The following is a 19,782-nucleotide window of genomic DNA, read 5'->3' as shown; positions in this document are numbered from 1 at the left end:
GAATAACTGGCCCTGGTCCCTGGTTAGAGGAATAACTGGTCCCTGGTTAGAGGAATAACTGGCCCTGGTCCCTGGTTAGAGGAATAACTGGTCCTGGTCCCTGGTTAGAGGAATAACTGGTCCTGGTCCCTGGTTAGAGGAATAACTGGCCCTGGTCCCTGGTTAGAGGAATAACTGGCCCTGGTCCCTGGTTAGAGGAATAACTGGCCCTGGTCCCTGGTTAGAGGAATAACTGGTCCTGGTCCCTGGTTAGTTAGGTTAGGGAATAACTGGCCCTGGTCCCTGGTTAGAGGAATAACTGGCCCTGGTCTGGTTAGAGGAATAACTGGTTGGTCCCTGGAGGGAATAACTGGCCCTGGTCTCTGGTTAGAGGAATAACTGGCCCTGGTCCCTGGTTAGAGGAATAACTGGTCCCTGGTTAGAGGAATAACTGGTCCCCCTGGTTAGAGGAATAACTGGTCCTGGTCCCTGGTTAGAGGAACAACTGGCCCTGGTCTCTGGTTAGAGGAATAACTGGCCCTGGTCCCTGGTTAGAGGAATAACTGGCCCTGGTCCCTGGTTAGAGGAATAACTGGCCCTGGTCCCTGGATAGAGGAATAACTGGTCCTGGTTAGAGGAATAACTGGCCCTGGTCTCTGGTTAGAGGAATAACTGTCCCTGGTCCCTGGTTAGAGGAATAACTGGTCCTGGTCCCTGGTTAGAGGAATAACTGGTCCTGGTCCCTGGTTAGAGGAATAACTGGCTCTGGTCTCTGGTTAGAGGAATAACTGGCCCTGGTCTCTGGTTAGAGGAATAACTGGCCCTGGTCCCTGGTTAGAGGAATAACTGGTCCCTGGTCTCTGGTTAGAGGAATAACTGGCCCTGGTCCTGGTTAGAGGAATAACTGGTCCCTGGTCTGGTCCTGGTTAGTTAGGAACAACTGGCCCTGGTCCCTGGTTAGAGGAATAACTGGCCCTGGTCTCTGGTTAGAGGAATAACTGGCCCTGGTCCCTGGTTAGAGGAATAACTGGCCCTGGTCCCTGGTTAGAGGAATAACTGGCCCTGGTCCTGGTTAGAGGAATAACTGGCCCTGGTCCCTGGTTAGAGGAATAACTGGCCCTGGTCCCTGGTTAGAGGAATAACTGGCCCTGGTCCCTGGTTAGAGGAATAACTGGTCCTGGTCCCTGGTTAGAGGAATAACTGGCCCTGGTCCCTGGTTAGAGGAATAACTGGCCCTGGTCCCTGGTTAGAGGAATAACTGGCCCTGGTCCCTGGTTAGAGGAATAACTGGCCCTGGTCCCTGGTTAGAGGAATAACTGGCCCTGGTCCCTGGTTAGAGGAATAACTGGCCCTGGTCCCTGGTTAGAGGAATAACTGGTCCTGGTCCCTGGTTAGAGGAATAACTGGTCCTGGTCCCTGGTTAGAGGAATAACTGGTCCCTGGTTAGAGGAATAACTGGCCCTGGTCCCTGGTTAGAGGAATAACTGGCCCTGGTCCCTGGTTAGAGGAATAACTGGCCCTGGTCCCTGGTTAGAGGAATAACTGGTCCTGGTCCCTGGTTAGAGGAATAACTGGTCCTGGTCCCTGGTTAGAGGAATAACTGGTCCTGGTCCCTGGTTAGAGGAATAACTGGCCCTGGTCCCTGGTTAGAGGAATAACTGGCCCTGGTCCCTGGTTAGAGGAATAACTGGTCCTGGTCCCTGGTTAGAGGAATAACTGGTCCTGGTCCCTGGTTAGAGGAATTCCTGGTCCCTGGTTAGAGGAATAACTGGCCCTGGTCTCTGGTTAGAGGAATAACTGGCCCTGGTCTCTGGTTAGAGGAATAACTGGCCCTGGTCCCTGGTTAGAGGAATAACTGGCCAAGGTCCCTGGTTAGGGGAATAACTGGTCCCTGGTTAGAGGAATAACTGGTCCTGGTCCCTGGTTAGAGGAATTCCTGGTCCCTGGTTAGAGGAATAACTGGTCCTGGTCCCTGGTTAGAGGAATTCCTGGTCCCTGGTTAGAGGAATAACTGGTCCTGGTCCCTGGTTAGAGGAATTCCTGGTCCCTGGTTAGAGGAATAACTGGTCCTGGTCCCTGGTTAGAGGAATAACTGGCCCTGGTCCCTGGTTAGAGGAATAACTGGTCCCTGGTTAGAGGAATAACTGGCCCTGGTCCCTGGTTAGAGGAATAACTGGCCCTGGTCCCTGGTTAGAGGAATAACTGGCCCTGGTCCCTGGTTAGAGGAATAACTGGTCCTGGTCCCTGGTTAGAGGAATAACTGGCCCTGGTCCCTGGTTAGAGGAATAACTGGTCCCTGGTTAGAGGAATAACTGGCCCTGGTCCCTGGTTAGAGGAATAACTGGCCCTGGTCCCTGGTTAGAGGAATAACTGGCCCTGGTCCCTGGTTAGAGGAATAACTGGTCCTGGTCCCTGGTTAGAGGAATAACTGGTCCTGGTCCCTGGTTAGAGGAATAACTGGCCCTGGTCCCTGGTTAGAGGAATAACTGGCCCTGGTCCCTGGTTAGAGGAATAACTGGCCCTGGTCCCTGGTTAGAGGAATAACTGGTCCTGGTCCCTGGTTAGAGGAATTCCTGGTCCCTGGTTAGAGGAATAACTGGCCCTGGTCTCTGGTTAGAGGAATAACTGGCCCTGGTCTCTGGTTAGAGGAATAACTGGCCCTGGTCCCTGGTTAGAGGAATAACTGGCCAAGGTCCCTGGTTAGAGGAATAACTGGTCCCTGGTTAGAGGAATAACTGGTCCTGGTCCCTGGTTAGAGGAATTCCTGGTCCCTGGTTAGAGGAATAACTGGTCCTGGTCCCTGGTTAGAGGAATTCCTGGTCCCTGGTTAGAGGAATAACTGGTCCTGGTCCCTGTTTAGAGGAATTCCTGGTCCCTGGTTAGAGGAATAACTGGTCCTGGTCCCTGGTTAGAGGAACAACTGGTCCCTGGTCCCTGGTTAGAGGAATAACTGGCCCTGGTCCCTGGTTAGAGGAATAACTGGCCCTGGTCCCTGGTTAGAGGAATAACTGGTCCTGGTTAGAGGAATAACTGGCCCTGGTCCCTGGTTAGAGGAATAACTGGCCCTGGTCCCTGGTTAGAGGAATAACTGATCCCTGGACCCTGGTTAGAGGAATAACTGGCCCTGGTCCCTGGTTAGAGGAACAACTGGTCCCTGGTTAGAGGAATAACTGGCCAAGGTCCCTGGTTAGAGGAATAACTGGTCCCTGGTTAGAGGAATTCCTTGTCCCTGGTTAGAGGAATAACTGGTCCCTGGTTAGAGGAATTCCTGGTCTCTGGTTAGAGGAATAACTGGTCCTGGTCCCTGGTTAGAGGAACAACTGGCCCTGGTTAGAGGAACAACTGGTCCCTGGTTAGAGGAACAACTGGCCCTGGTTAGAGGAACAACTGGTCCCTGGTTAGAGGAACAACTGGCCCTGGTTAGAGGGACAACTGGTCCCTGGTTAGAGGAACAACTGGCCCTGGTCCCTGGTTAGAAGAACAACTGGTCCCTGGTTAGAGGAACAACTGGTCCTGGTCCCTGGTTAGAGGGACAACTGGTCCCTGGTTAGAGGAACAACTGGCCCTGTTTGGAGGAACAACTGGTCCTGGTTAGAGGAACAACTGGTCCCTGGTTAGAGGAACAACTGGTCCTCGTCCCTGGTTAGAGAAACAACTGGTCCTGGTTAGAGGAACAACTGGTCCCTGGTTAGAGGAACAACTTTTCCCTGGTTAGAGGAACAACTGGCCAAGGTCCCTGGTTAGAGGAACAACTGGTCCTGGGCCCTGGTTAGAGGAACAACTGGTCCCTGGTTAGAGGAACAACTGGTCCCTGGTTAGAGGAACAACTGGTCCCTGGTTAGAGGAACAACTGGCCAAGGTCCCTGGTTAGAGGAACAACTGGTCCTGGGCCCTGGTTAGAGGAACAACTGGTCCCTGGTTAGAGGAACAACTGGCCTTGGTTCCTGGTTAGAGGGACAACTGGCCAAGGTCCCTGGTTAGAGGGACAACTGGTCCTGGTCCCTGGTTAGAGGGACAACTGGTCCCTGGTTAGAGGAACAACTGGTCCCTGGTTAGAGGAACAACTGGCCAAGGTCCCTGGTTAGAGGAACAACTGGTCCTGGGCCCTGGTTAGAGGAATAACTGGCCCTGGTCTCTGGTTAGAGGAATAACTGGCCCTGGTCCCTGGTTAGAGGAATAACTGGCCAAGGTCCCTGGTTAGAGGAATAACTGGTCCCTGGTTAGAGGAATTCCTGGTCCCTGGTTAGAGGAATAACTGGCCCTGGTCCCTGGTTAGAGGAATAACTGGTCCTGGTCCCTGGTTAGAGGAATTCCTGGTCCCTGGTTAGAGGAATAACTGGTACTGGTCCCTGGTTAGAGGAATTCCTGGTCCCTGGTTAGAGGAATAACTGGTCCTGGTCCCTGGTTAGAGGAACAACTGGTCCCTGGTCCCTGGTTAGAGGAATAACTGGCCCTGGTCCCTGGTTAGAGGAATAACTGGCCCTGGTCCCTGGTTAGAGGAATAACTGGTCCTGGTTAGAGGAATAACTGGCCCTGGTCCCTGGTTAGAGGAATAACTGGCCCTGGTCCCTGGTTAGAGGAATAACTGGTCCCTGGACCCTGGTTAGAGGAATAACTGGCCCTGGTCCCTGGTTAGAGGAACAACTGGTCCCTGGTTAGAGGAATAACTGGCCAAGGTCCCTGGTTAGAGGAATAACTGGTCCCTGGTTAGAGGAATTCCTTGTCCCTGGTTAGAGGAATAACTGGTCCCTGGTTAGAGGAATTCCTGGTCTCTGGTTAGAGGAATAACTGGTCCTGGTCCCTGGTTAGAGGAACAACTGGCCCTGGTTAGAGGAACAACTGGCCAAGGTCCCTGGTTAGAGGAACAACTGGCCCTGGTTAGAGGAACAACTGGTCCCTGGTTAGAGGAACAACTGGTCCCTGGTTAGAGGAACAACTGGCCCAGGTCCCTGGTTAGAGGAACAACTGGCCCTGGTTAGAGGAACAACTGGTCCCTGGTTAGAGGAACAACTGGTCCCTGGTTAGAGGAACAACTGGTCCCTGGTTAGAGGAACAACTGGTCCCTGGTTAGAGGAACAACTGGCCCTGGTTAGAGGAACAACTGGTCCCTGGTTAGAGGAACAACTGGCCCTGGTTAGAGGGACAACTGGTCCCTGGTTAGAGGAACAACTGGCCCTGGTCACTGGTTAGAAGAACAACTGGTCCCTGGTTAGAGGAACAACTGGTCCTGGTCCCTGGTTAGAGGGACAACTGGTCCCTGGTTAGAGGAACAACTGGCCCTGTTTGGAGGAACAACTGGTCCTGGTTAGAGGAACAACTGGTCCCTGGTTAGAGGAACAACTGGTCCTCGTCCCTGGTTAGAGAAACAACTGGTCCTGGTTAGAGGAACAACTGGTCCCTGGTTAGAGGAACAACTTTTCCCTGGTTAGAGGAACAACTGGCCAAGGTCCCTGGTTAGAGGAACAACTGGTCCTGGGCCCTGGTTAGAGGAACAACTGGTCCCTGGTTAGAGGAACAACTGGTCCCTGGTTAGAGGAACAACTGGTCCCTGTTTAGAGGAACAACTGGTCCTGGTTAGAGGAACAACTGGTCCCTGGTTAGAGGAACAACTGGTCCTCGTCCCTGGTTAGAGAAACAACTGGTCCTGGTTAGAGGAACAACTGGTCCCTGGTTAGAGGAACAACTTTTCCCTGGTTAGAGGAACAACTGGCCAAGGTCCCTGGTTAGAGGAACAACTGGTCCTGGGCCCTGGTTAGAGGAACAACTGGTCCCTGGTTAGAGGAACAACTGGTCCCTGGTTAGAGGAACAACTGGTCCCTGGTTAGAGGAACAACTGGCCAAGGTCCCTGGTTAGAGGAACAACTGGTCCTGGGCCCTGGTTAGAGGAACAACTGGTCCCTGGTTAGAGGAACAACTGGCCTTGGTTCCTGGTTAGAGGGACAACTGGCCAAGGTCCCTGGTTAGAGGGACAACTGGTCCTGGTCCCTGGTTAGAGGGACAACTGGTCCCTGGTTAGAGGAACAACTGGTCCCTGGTTAGAGGAACAACTGGCCAAGGTCCCTGGTTAGAGGAACAACTGGTCCTGGGCCCTGGTTAGAGGAATAACTGGCCCTGGTCTCTGGTTAGAGGAATAACTGGCCCTGGTCCCTGGTTAGAGGAATAACTGGCCAAGGTCCCTGGTTAGAGGAATAACTGGTCCCTGGTTAGAGGAATTCCTGGTCCCTGGCCCTGGTCCCTGGTTAGAGGAATAACTGGTCCCCTGGTTAGAGGAATTCCTGGTCCCTGGTTAGAGGAATAACTGGTCCTGGTCCCTGGTTAGAGGAATTCCTGGTCCCTGGTTAGAGGAATAACTGGTCCTGGTCCCTGGTTAGAGGAACAACTGGTCCCTGGTCCCTGGTTAGAGGAACAACTGGTCCCTGGTTAGAGGAATAACTGTCCCTGGTCCCTGGTTAGAGGAATAACTGGCCCTGGTCCCTGGTTAGAGGAATAACTGGTCCTGGTTAGAGGAATAACTGGCCCTGGTCCCTGGTTAGAGGAATAACTGGCCAAGGTCCCTGGTTAGAGGAATAACTGGTCCCTGGTTAGAGGAATTCCTTGTCCCTGGTTAGAGGAATAACTGGTCCCTGGTTAGAGGAATTCCTGGTCTCTGGTTAGAGGAATAACTGGTCCTGGTCCCTGGTTAGAGGAACAACTGGCCCTGGTTAGAGGAACAACTGGCCAAGGTCCCTGGTTAGAGGAACAACTGGCCCTGGTTAGAGGAACAACTGGTCCCTGGTTAGAGGAACAACTGGTCCCTGGTTAGAGGAACAACTGGCCAAGGTCCCTGGTTAGAGGAACAACTGGCCCTGGTTAGAGGAACAACTGGTCCCTGGTTAGAGGAACAACTGGTCCCTGGTTAGAGGAACAACTGGTCCCTGGTTAGAGGATCAACTGTTCCCTGGTTAGAGGAACAACTGGCCCTGGTTAGAGGAACAACTGGTCCCTGGTTAGAGGAACAACTGGCCCTGGTTAGAGGGACAACTGGTCCCTGGTTAGAGGAACAACTGGCCCTGGTCACTGGTTAGAAGAACAACTGGTCCCTGGTTAGAGGAACAACTGGTCCTGGTCCCTGGTTAGAGGGACAACTGGTCCCTGGTTAGAGGAACAACTGGCCCTGTTTGGAGGAACAACTGGTCCTGGTTAGAGGAACAACTGGTCCCTGGTTAGAGGAACAACTGGTCCTCGTCCCTGGTTAGAGAAACAACTGGTCCTGGTTAGAGGAACAACTGGTCCCTGGTTAGAGGAACAACTTTTCCCTGGTTAGAGGAACAACTGGCCAAGGTCCCTGGTTAGAGGAACAACTGGTCCTGGGCCCTGGTTAGAGGAATAACTGGTCCCTGGACCCTGGTTAGAGGAATAACTGGCCCTGGTCCCTGGTTAGAGGAACAACTGGTCCCTGGTTAGAGGAATAACTGGCCAAGGTCCCTGGTTAGAGGAATAACTGGTCCCTGGTTAGAGGAATTCCTTGTCCCTGGTTAGAGGAATAACTGGTCCCTGGTTAGAGGAATTCCTGGTCTCTGGTTAGAGGAATAACTGGTCCTGGTCCCTGGTTAGAGGAACAACTGGCCCTGGTTAGAGGAACAACTGGCCAAGGTCCCTGGTTAGAGGAACAACTGGCCCTGGTTAGAGGAACAACTGGTCCCTGGTTAGAGGAACAACTGGTCCCTGGTTAGAGGAACAACTGGCCCTGGTCCCTGGTTAGAGGAACAACTGGCCCTGGTTAGAGGAACAACTGGTCCCTGGTTAGAGGAACAACTGGTCCCTGGTTAGAGGAACAACTGGTCCCTGGTTAGAGGAACAACTGGTCCCTGGTTAGAGGAACAACTGGTCCCTGGTTAGAGGAACAACTGGCCCTGGTTAGAGGAACAACTGGTCCCTGGTTAGAGGAACAACTGGCCCTGGTCCCTGGTTAGAGGAACAACTGGTCCCTGGTTAGAGGAACAACTGGTCCTGGTCCCTGGTTAGAGGGACAACTGGTCCCTGGTTAGAGGAACAACTGGCCCTGGTTGGAGGAACAACTGGTCCTGGTTAGAGGAACAACTGGTCCCTGGTTAGAGGAACAACTGGTCCTCGTCCCTGGTTAGAGAAACAACTGGTCCTGGTTAGAGGAACAACTGGTCCCTGGTTAGAGGAACAACTTTTCCCTGGTTAGAGGAACAACTGGCCAAGGTCCCTGGTTAGAGGAACAACTGGTCCTGGGCCCTGGTTAGAGGAACAACTGGTCCCTGGTTAGAGGAACAACTGGTCCCTGGTTAGAGGAACAACTGGTCCCTGTTTAGAGGAACAACTGGCCAAGGTCCCTGGTTAGAGGAACAACTGGTCCTGGGCCCTGGTTAGAGGAACAACTGGTCCCTGGTTAGAGGAACAACTGGCCTTGGTTCCTGGTTAGAGGGACAACTGGCCAAGGTCCCTGGTTAGAGGGACAACTGGTCCTGGTCCCTGGTTAGAGGGACAACTGGTCCCTGGTTAGAGGAACAACTGGTCCCTGGTTAGAGGAACAACTGGCCAAGGTCCCTGGTTAGAGGAACAACTGGTCCTGGGCCCTGGTTAGAGGAATAACTGGCCCTGGTCTCTGGTTAGAGGAATAACTGGCCCTGGTCCCTGGTTAGAGGAATAACTGGCCAAGGTCCCTGGTTAGAGGAATAACTGGTCCCTGGTTAGAGGAATTCCTGGTCCCTGGTTAGAGGAATAACTGGCCCTGGTCCCTGGTTAGAGGAATAACTGGTCCTGGTCCCTGGTTAGAGGAATTCCTGGTCCCTGGTTAGAGGAATAACTGGTACTGGTCCCTGGTTAGAGGAATTCCTGGTCCCTGGTTAGAGGAATAACTGGTCCTGGTCCCTGGTTAGAGGAATAACTGGCCCTGGTCCCTGGTTAGAGGAATAACTGGCCCTGGTCCCTGGTTAGAGGAATAACTGGCCCTGGTCCCTGGTTAGAGGAATAACTGGCCCTGGTCTCTGGTTAGAGGAATAACTGGCCCCTGGTCCCTGGTTAGAGGAACAACTGGTCCCTGGTCCCTGGTTAGAGGAATAACTGGCCCTGGTCTCTGGTTAGAGGAATAACTGGCCCCTGGTCCCTGGTTAGAGGAACAACTGGTCCCTGGTCCCTGGTTAGAGGAATAACTGGCCCCTGGTCCCTGGTTAGAGGAACAACTGGTCCCTGGTTAGAGGAATAACTGGCCCTGGTCCCTGGTTAGAGGAATAACTGGTCCTGGTCCCTGGTTAGAGGTACAACTGGTCCCTGGTTACAGGAATAACTGGCCCCTGGTCCCTGGTTAGAGGAACAACTGGTCCCTGGTTAGAGGAATAACTGGCCAAGGTCCCTGGTTAGAGGAATAACTGGCCCTGGTCCCTGGTTAGAGGAATAACTGGCCCTGGTCCCTGGTTAGAGGGACAACTGGTCCCTGGTTAGAGGAATTCCTGGTCCCTGGTTAGAGGAATAACTGGTCCTGGTCCCTGGTTAGAGGAACAACTGGCCCTGGTTAGAGGAACAACTGGTCCCTGGTTAGAGGAACAACTGGTCCCTGGTTAGAGGAACAACTGGTCCCTGGTTAGAGGAACAACTGGCCCTGGTTAGAGGAACAACTGGTCCCTGGTTAGAGGAATAACTGGTCCTGGTCCCTGGTTAGAGGAACAACTGGCCCTGGTTAGAGGAACAACTGGCCCTGGTCCCTGGTTAGAAGAACAACTGGTCCCTGGTTAGAGGAACAACTGGCCCTGGTTGGAGGAACAACTGGTCCTGGTTAGAGGAACAACTGGTCCTCGTCCCTGGTTAGAGGAACAACTGGTCCTGGTTAGAGGAACAACTGGTCCCTGGTTAGAGGAACAACTGGCCAAGGTCCCTGGTTAGAGGAACAACTGGTCCTGGGCCCTGGTTAGAGGAACAACTGGTCCCTGGTTAGAGGAACAACTGGTCCCTGGTTAGAGGAATAACTGGTCCCTGGTTAGAGGAACAACTGGCCAAGGTCCCTGGTTAGAGGAACAACTGGTCCTGGGCCCTGGTTAGAGGGACAACTGGTCCCTGGTTAGAGGAACAACTGGCCCTGGTCCCTGGTTAGAGGAACAACTGGTCCTGGGCCCTGGTTAGAGGAACAACTGGTCCCTGGTTAGAGGAACAACTGGCCTTGGTTCCTGGTTAGAGGGACAACTGGCCAAGGTCCCTGGTTAGAGGGACAACTGGTCCTGGTCCCTGGTTAGAGGGACAACTGGTCCCTGGTTAGAGGAACAACTTGTCCCTGGTTAGAGGAACAACTGGCCAAGGTCCCTGGTTAGAGGAACAACTGGCCCTGGTTAGAGGAACAACTGGTCCCTGGTTAGAGGAACAACTGGTCCCTGGTTAGAGGAACAACTGGCCAAGGTCCCTGGTTAGAGGAACAACTGGCCCTGGTTAGAGGAACAACTGGTCCCTGGTTAGAGGAACAACTGGTCCCTGGTTAGAGGAACAACTGGTCCCTGGTTAGAGGATCAACTGTTCCCTGGTTAGAGGAACAACTGGTCCCTGGTTAGAGGAACAACTGGTCCCTGGTTAGAGGAACGACTGGCCAAGGTCCCTGGTTAGAGGAACAACTAGCCAAGGTCCCTGGTTAGAGGGACAACTGGTCCTGGTCCCTGGTTAGAGGAACAACTGGTCCCTGGTTAGAGGAACAACTGGCCTTGGTTCCTGGTTAGAGGGACAACTGGTCCTGGGCCCTGGTTAGAGGGACAACTGGTCCCTGGTTAGAGGGACAACTGGTCCTGGGCCCTGGTTAGAGGAACAACTGGTCCCTGGTTAGAGGAACAACTGGCCAAGGTCCCTGGTTAGAGGGACAACTGGTCCTGGGCCCTGGTTAGAGGAACAACTGGTCCCTGGTTAGAGGGACAACTGGTCCTGGGCCCTGGTTAGAGGAACAACTGGTCCCTGGTTAGAGGAACAACTGGCCAAGGTCCCTGGTTAGAGGAACAACTGGTCCTGAGCCCTGGTTAGAGGAACAACTGACCCTGGTTAGAGGAACAACTGGTCCCTGGTTAGAGGGACAACTGGCCCTGGTCCCTGGTTAGAGGAACAACTGGTCCCTGGTTAGAGGGACAACTGGTCCCTGGTTAGAGGAACAACTGGTCCTGGGCTCTGGTTAGAGGGACAACTGGTCCTGAGCCCTGGTTAGAGGAACAACTGGTCCCTGGTTAGAGGAACAACTGGTCCCTGGTTAGAGGATCAACTGGTCCCTGGTTAGAGGAACAACTGGTCCCTGGTTAGAGGATCAACTGGTCCCTGGTTAGAGGAACAACTGGTCCCTGGTTAGAGGAACAACTGGGCCCTGGTTAGAGGAACAACTGGTCCCTGGTTAGAGGAACAACTGGTCCCTGGTTAGAGGAACAACTGGTCCCTGGTTAGAGGATAAACTGGTCCCTGGTTAGAGGAACAACTGGTCCTGGTCCCTGGTTAGAGGAACAACTGGTCCCTGGTTAGAGGATAAACTTGTCCCTGGTTAGAGGAACAACTGGTCCCTGGTTATAGGATAAACTGGTCCCTGGTTAGAGGAACAACTGGTCCCTGGTTAGAGGAACAACTGGTCCTGAGCCCTGGTTAGAGGAACAACTGGTCCCTGGTTAGAGGGACAACTGGTCCTGAGCCCTGGTTAGAGGAAACGTATTGCCACCCGCTGGTGTAACTGCTAAACTGCTTGCTCACGGTACACTGTACCACGTGATTGCAGCGGGTTTACAAACTAACAAAGTTCTATTAGCTATGCTGTCTATGACGTTGCTTTAACTAAAATGGTGACAACGATGTAGGCTGTGTAGCAGTTATGTTGCATTTATTTTTTATTTAACCCTTGTTTAACAAGGCAAGTCAGTTTAAGAACAAATGTTTCTTTACAATGACAGCCTACCGGGGAACAGTGGGTTAATCCGTGTTCAGGGGCAGCACGACAGATTTTTACCGTGTAATATTATAGTCCTCCCTAGTATTCATTCCTCTGACAGTCCTCTCTAGTATTCATTCCTCTGACAGTCCTCCCTAGTATTCATTCCTCTGACAGTCCTCCCTAGTATTCATTCCTCTGACAGTCCTCCCTAGTATTCATTCCTCTGACAGTCCTCCCTAGTATTCATACCACTGACAGTCCTCCCTAGTATTCATTCCTCTGACAGTCCTCCCTAGTATTCATTCCTCTGACAGTCCTCCCTAGTATTCATTCCTCTGACAGTCCTCCCTAGTATTCATATGACTGACAGTCCTCCCTAGTATTCATTCCTCTGACAGTCCTCCCTAGTATTCATTCCTCTGACAGTCCTCCCTAGTATTCATTCCTCTGATAGTCCTCCCTGGTATTCATTCCTCTGACAGTCCTCCCTAGTATTCATTCCTCTGACAGTCCTCCCTAGTATTCATTCCTCTGACAGTCCTCCCTAGTATTCATTCCTCTGACAGTCCTCCCTAGTATTCATTGCTCTGACAGTCCTCCCTAGTATTCATTCCTCTGACAGTCCTCCCTAGTATTCACACCACTGACAGTCCTCCCTAGTATTCACACCACTGACAGTCCTCCCTAGTATTCATTCCTCTGACAGTCCTCCCTAGTATTCATTCCTCTGACAGTCCTCCCTAGTATTCATTCCTCTGACAGTCCTCCCTAGTATTCATTCCTCTGACAGTCCTCCCTAGTATTCACACCACTGACAGTCCTCCCTAGTATTCATACTACTGACAGATGGTTTGTGGATTACAGTCCTCCCTAGTATTCATACCACTGACAGTCCTCCCTAGTATTCATACCACTGACAGATGGTTTGTGGATTACAGTCCTCCCTAGTATTCATACTACTGACAGATGGTTTGTGGATTACAGTCCTCCCTAGTATTCATACCACTGACAGATGGTTTGTGGATTACAGTCCTCCCTAGTATTCATTCCTCTGACAGTCCTCCCTAGTATTCATTCCTCTGACAGTCCTCCCTAGTATTCATTCCTCTGACAGTCCTCCCTAGTATTCATTCCTCTGACAGTCCTCCCTAGTATTCATTCCTCTGACAGTCCTCCCTAGTATTCATTCCTCTGACAGTCCTCCCTAGTATTCATTCCTCTGACAGTCCTCCCTAGTATTCATTCCTCTGACAGTCCTCCCTAGTATTCATTCCTCTGACAGTCCTCCCTGGTATTCATTCCTCTGACAGTCCTCCCTGGTATTCATTCCTCTGACAGTCCTCCCTAGTATTCATTCCTCTGACAGTCCTCCCTAGTATTCATTCCTCTGACAGTCCTCCCTAGTATTCATTCCTCTGACAGTCCTCCCTAGTATTCATTCCTCTGACAGTCCTCCCTAGTATTCATTCCTCTGACAGTCCTCCCTAGTATTCATTCCTCTGACAGTCCTCCCTAGTATTCATTCCTCTGACAGTCCTCCCTAGTATTCATTCCTCTGACAGTCCTCCCTAGTATTCATTCCTCTGACAGTCCTCCCGAGTATTCATTCTCTGACAGTCCTCCCTAGTATTCATTCCTCTGACAGTCCTCCCTAGTATTCATTCCTCTGACAGTCCTCCCTAGTATTCATTCCTCTGACAGTCCTCCATTCCTCTGACAGTCCTCCCTGGTATTCATTCCTCTGACAGTCCTCCCTAGTATTCATTCCTCTGACAGTCCTCCCTAGTATTCATTCCTCTGACAGTCCTCCCTAGTATTCATTCCTCTGACAGTCCTCCCTAGTATTCATTCCTCTGACAGTCCTCCCTAGTATTCATACCACTGACAGACTCAATGAGCTGCTTGTTTCTACAGCCACGTCCCCGAGAGAGCATCACGGTCTAAACGTGATATTAAATTGCGATTCAGTGCCTGTCCTCTCGTGTGTGTGTGTGTGTGTGTGTGTGTGTGTGTGTGTGTGTGTGTGTGTGTGTGTGTGTGTGTGTGTGTGTGTGTGTGTGTGTGTGTGTGTGTGTGCGTGTGTGTGTGTGTGTGTGTGTGTGTGTGTGTGTGTGTGTGTGTGTGTGTGTGTGTGTGTGTGTGTGTGTGTGTGTGGTGTGCGTGTGTACGTGTGTGTACGTGTGTGTGTGTTTAACATCAGCCATTACCACAAGTCCCGTCCTCCCATAATTAAGGTGCCACCAGCCACCTGCGTCTTGTCTGTTTTTAGTAAACAGACAAGTTGTTGTTGTTGTTGTTGTTGTTGTTTTCATTCATTTGTATTATAACATCATTATAATATAATAATATTCTATTGATTTGAAAATCCATGTTATTAGTCAAATAATGTTTCTTAGGTCAAAAATTAATGAATCATGGATTCATTTAAATAGACATCCACCGACGGACTTATTTAAATATATATTTAAATATTTTGACCTTTATGCAGGTTTTTCTCATTGAGAATCTTTTTTTCCAAGAGAGGCCTGGTCCATTAGCAGCAATGGGGGAAACAACGTTTCAGACAAAACCTCTTACTATCACAACGTTACACAAAGCCTCTTACTATCACAACGTTACACAAAGCCTCTTACTAATACAACATTACACAAAGCCTCTTACTATCACAACATTACACAAAACCTCTTACTATCACAACGTTACAGAAAGCCTCTTACTATCACAATGTTACACAAAGCCTCTTACTATCACAATGTTACACAAAGCCTCTTACTATCACAATGTTACACAAAGCCTCTTACTATCACAATGTTACACAAAGCCTCTTACTATCACAATGTTACACAAAGCCTCTTACTATCACAACGTTACACAAAGCCTCTTACTATCACAACGTTTCAGACAAAACCTCTTACTATCACAATATTACACAAAACCTCTTACTATCACAACATTACACAAAGCCTCTTACTATCACAACATTACACAAAGCCTCTTACTAACACAACATTACACAAAGCCTCTTACTATCACAACGTTACACAAAGCCTCTTACTAACACAACATTACACAAAGCCTCTTACTATCACAATGTTACACAAAACCTCTTACTATCACAATATTACACAAAACCTCTTACTAACACAACATTACACAAAGCCTCTTACTAATACAATATTACACAAAACCTCTTACTATCACAACATTACACAAAGCCTCTTACTATCACAACGTTACACAAAGCCTCTTACTGTCACAACATTAAACAAAGCCTCTTACTAACACAACATTACACAAAGCCTCTTACTATCACAACATTACACAAAGCCTCTTACTATCACAATGTTACACAAAGCCTCTTACTATCACAACATTACACAAAGCCTCTTACTATCACAACATTAAACAAATCCTCTTACTATCACAACATTACACAAAGCCTCTTACTATCACAACATTACACAAAGCCTCTTACTATCACAACGTTACACAAAGCCTCTTACTATCACAACGTTACACAAAGCCTCTTACTATCACAACGTTACACAAAACCTCTTACTATCACAACATTAAACAAATCCTCTTACTATCACAACGTTACACAAAGCCTCTTACTATCACAAAGTTACACAAAGCCTCTTACTATCACAACGTTACACAAAGCCTCTTACTATCACAAAGTTACACAAAGCCTCTTACTATCACAACGTTACACAAAGCCTCTTACTATCACAACGTTACACAAAGCCTCTTACTATCACAAAGTTACACAAAGCCTCTTACTATCACAACGTTACACAAAGCCTCTTACTATCACAACATTAAACAAAGCCTCTTACTATCACAACATTACACAAAGCCTCTTACTAACACAACATTAAACAAAGCCTCTTACTATCACAACATTACACAAAGCCTCTTACTATCACAACGTTACACAAAGCCTCTTACTATCACAACGTTACACAAAGCATCTTACTAACACAACATTACACAAAACCTCTTACTAACACAACATTACACAAAACCTCTTACTATCACAACGTTACACAAAGCCTCTTACTATCACAACGTTACACAAAGCCTCTTACTAACACAACATTACACAAAACCTCTTACTAACACAACATTACACAAAGCCTCTTATTATCACAACGTTACACAAAACCTCTTACTAACACAACATTACACAAAGCCTCTTACTATCACAAAGTTACACAAAGCCTCTTACTAACACAACGTTACACAAAGCCTCTTACTATCACAACGTTACACAAAGCCTCTTACTATCACAACGTTACACAAAGCCTCTTACTAACACAACATTACACAAAGCCTCTTACTATCACAACATTACACAAAACCTCTTACTATCACAACATTACACAAAGCCTCTTACTATCACAACATTACACAAAGCCTCTTACTATCACAACATTACACAAAGCCTCTTACTATCACAACGTTACACAAAGCCTCTTACTAACACAACATTACACAAAGCCTCTTACTATCACAACGTTACACAAAGCCTCTTACTAACACAACATTACACAAAGCCTCTTACTATCACAACATTACACAAAACCTCTTACTATCACAACATTACACAAAGCCTCTTACTATCACAACATTACACAAAGCCTCTTACTATCACAACATTACACAAAGCCTCTTACTATCACAACGTTACACAAAGCCTCTTACTAACACAACATTACACAAAGCCTCTTACTAACACAACGTTACACAAAACCTCTTACTATCACAACGTTACACAAAACCTCTTACTAACACAACGTTACACAAAACCTCTTACTATCACAACGTTACACAAAGCCTCTTACTATCACAACATTACACAAAATCTCTTACTAACACAACGTTACACAAAACCTCTTACTAACACAATATTACACAAAGCCTCTTACTATCACAACATTACACAAAGCCTCTTACTATCACAACGTTACACAAAGCCTCTTACTATCACAACGTTACACAAAGCCTCTTACTATCACAACATTACACAAAACCTCTTACTAACACAACATTACACAAAACCTCTTACTATCACAACGTTACACAAATCCTCTTACTATCACAACGTTACACAAAGCCTCTTACTATCACAACATTACACAAAACCTCTTACTATCACAACATTACACAAAGCCTCTTACTATCACAACATTACACAAAGCCTCTTACTATCACAACATTACACAAAGCCTCTTACTAACACAACATTACACAAAGCCTCTTACTATCACAACATTACACAAATCCTCTTACTATCACAACGTTACACAAATCCTCTTACTAACACAACGTTACACAAAACCTCTTACTATCACAACATTACACAAAACCTCTTACTATCACAACGTTACACAAAGCCTCTTACTAACACAACATTAAACAAATCCTCTTACTATCACAACATTACACAAAACCTCTTACTATCACAACGTTACACAAAACCTCTTACTATCACAACATTACACAAAACTATAAACACACATACAATACAACAACAAAAAACATTTTAAGTTAACAAAAGTCTTGACAAAAAAAATAAAAATAGAGCTGCTGTCCTAAAAACAATTACATTCTTCTATGATTTAAATACATTGAGTGTTTTAAAACTCCACCAATGAAACGAGATCATTACATCATTAAAATGGTGACAGGAAGAATGTAAATCCAAACTGTCCTGTTTGTAAAATAAAATAAAAAATGGGGGGGGAGGGGCTTAGAAAAATGTCCCAATTTTATTTTACAGGTAAAATACGATAAATTCTACAGTAAGTGAAAGCAGTAAAAGACACAACAACAACAACAACAACAACAACAACAACACACAATTGCTGTAAATAGGCGATCATATTGATCTGCTTGTAAAGACAAAATGCCTCTACACTACCTAGAAAAAATTCAAAATGCCTACAGTAATGTCTCCTCACCAGCAGGGGGAGTAATCACCAGTAATCACTACCTAGAAAAAATTCTAAATGCCTACAGTAATGTCTCCTCACCAGCAGGGGGAGTAATCACCAGTAATCACTACCTAGAAAAAATTCTAAATGCCTACAGTAATGTCTCCTCACCAGCAGGGGGAGTAATCACCAGTAATCACTACCTAGAAAAATTCTAAATGCCTACAGTAATGTCTCCTCACCAGCAGGGGGAGTAATCACCAGTAATCACTACCTAGAAAAATGAAACCAAGTTGTGTGCAGAACAATCGTTGCAGCTGTTCCACAACTGGTGTGCTATTCTGTTCTATAAGTACGGTCTATTCTAAGGATATAGCTGTCTGACCACACTGACCTGTACAGATCTCTGAGGTTCTGTCTTCCAGTTGTCTTCCGTCTCTATGTCATGTGTTAACAGCTTGTGGGACAGGTGTAGTCACGTGACAGGAAAGGGGGGTGGAGTTACTGACCAAGCTTCCTCCAGGAGGAACTCTTTCAATTGGTCAGTAGTCCACGGAGTAATATGAGACGTGTGGCTGAACTAATGTCCCGTAGACCTTCTAAACAACGTGTCTATGAACTAATGTCCCGTAGACCTTCTAAACAAAGTGTCTATGAGACGTGTGGCTGTAACTAACGTCCCGTAGACCTTCTAAACAACGTGTCTATGAGACGTGTGGCTGTAACTAATGTCCCGTAGACCTTCTAAACAACGTGTCTATGAGACGTGTGGCTGTAACTAATGTCCCGTAGACCTTCTAAACAACGTGTCTATGAGACGTGTGGCTGTAACTAATGTCCCATAGACCTTCTAAACAACGTGTCTATGAGACGTGTGGCTGTAACTAATGTCCCGTAGACCTTCTAAACAACGTGTCTATGAGACGTGTGGCTGTAACTAATGTCCCATAGACCTTCTAAACAACGTGTCTATGAGACGTGTGGCTGTAACTAATGTCCCGTAGACCTTCTAAACAACGTGTCTATGAACTAATGTCCTGTAGACCTTCTAAACAACGTGTCTATGAACTAATGTCCCGTAGACCTTCTAAACAACGTGTCTATGAGACGTGTGGCTGTAACTAATGTCCCGTAGACCTTCTAAACAACGTGTCTATGAGACGTGTGGCTGTAACTAATGTCCCGTAGACCTTCTAAACAACGTGTCTATGAACTAATGTCCCGTAGACCTTCTAAACAACGTGTCTATGAGACGTGTGGCTGTAACTAATGTCCCGTAGACCTTCTAAACAACCATGAGACGTGTGGCTGTAACTAATGTCCCGTAGACCTTCTAAACAACGTGTCTATGAGACGTGTGGCTGTAGACCTTCTAAACAACGTGTCTGTGTCTATGATCTAATGTCCCGTAGACCTTCTAAACAACGTGTCTATGAGACGTGTCTATGATCTAATGTCCCGTAGACCTTCTAAACAACGTGTCTATGAGACGTGTGGCTGTAACTAATGTCCCATAGACCTTCTAAACAACGTGTCTATGAGACGTGTGGCTGTAACTAATGTCCCGTAGACCTTCTAAACAACGTGTCTATGATCTAATGTCCCATAGACCTTCTAAACAACGTGTCTATGAGACGTGTGGCTGTAACTAATGTCCCGTAGACCTTCTAAACAACGTGTCTGTGAGACGTGTGGCTGTAACTAATGTCCCGTAGACCTTCTAAACAACGTGTCTATGAGACGTGTGGCTGTAACTAATGTCCCGTAGACCTTCTAAACAACGTGTCTATGATCTAATGTCCCGTAGACCTTCTAAACAACGTGTCTATGAGACGTGTGGCTGTAACTAATGTCCCGTAGACCTTCTAAACAACGTGTCTATGAGACGTGTGGCTGTAACTAATGTCCCGTAGACCTTCTAAACAACGTGTCTATGATCTAATGTCCCGTAGACCTTCTAAACAACGTGTCTATGAGACGTGT

Source organism: Oncorhynchus keta, unplaced genomic scaffold (genome assembly GCF_023373465.1).
Source record: "Oncorhynchus keta strain PuntledgeMale-10-30-2019 unplaced genomic scaffold, Oket_V2 Un_scaffold_5050_pilon_pilon, whole genome shotgun sequence".
In the NCBI taxonomy this organism is placed as follows: Eukaryota; Metazoa; Chordata; class Actinopteri; order Salmoniformes; family Salmonidae; genus Oncorhynchus; species Oncorhynchus keta.
This window is presented reverse-complemented; position numbering follows the sequence as displayed.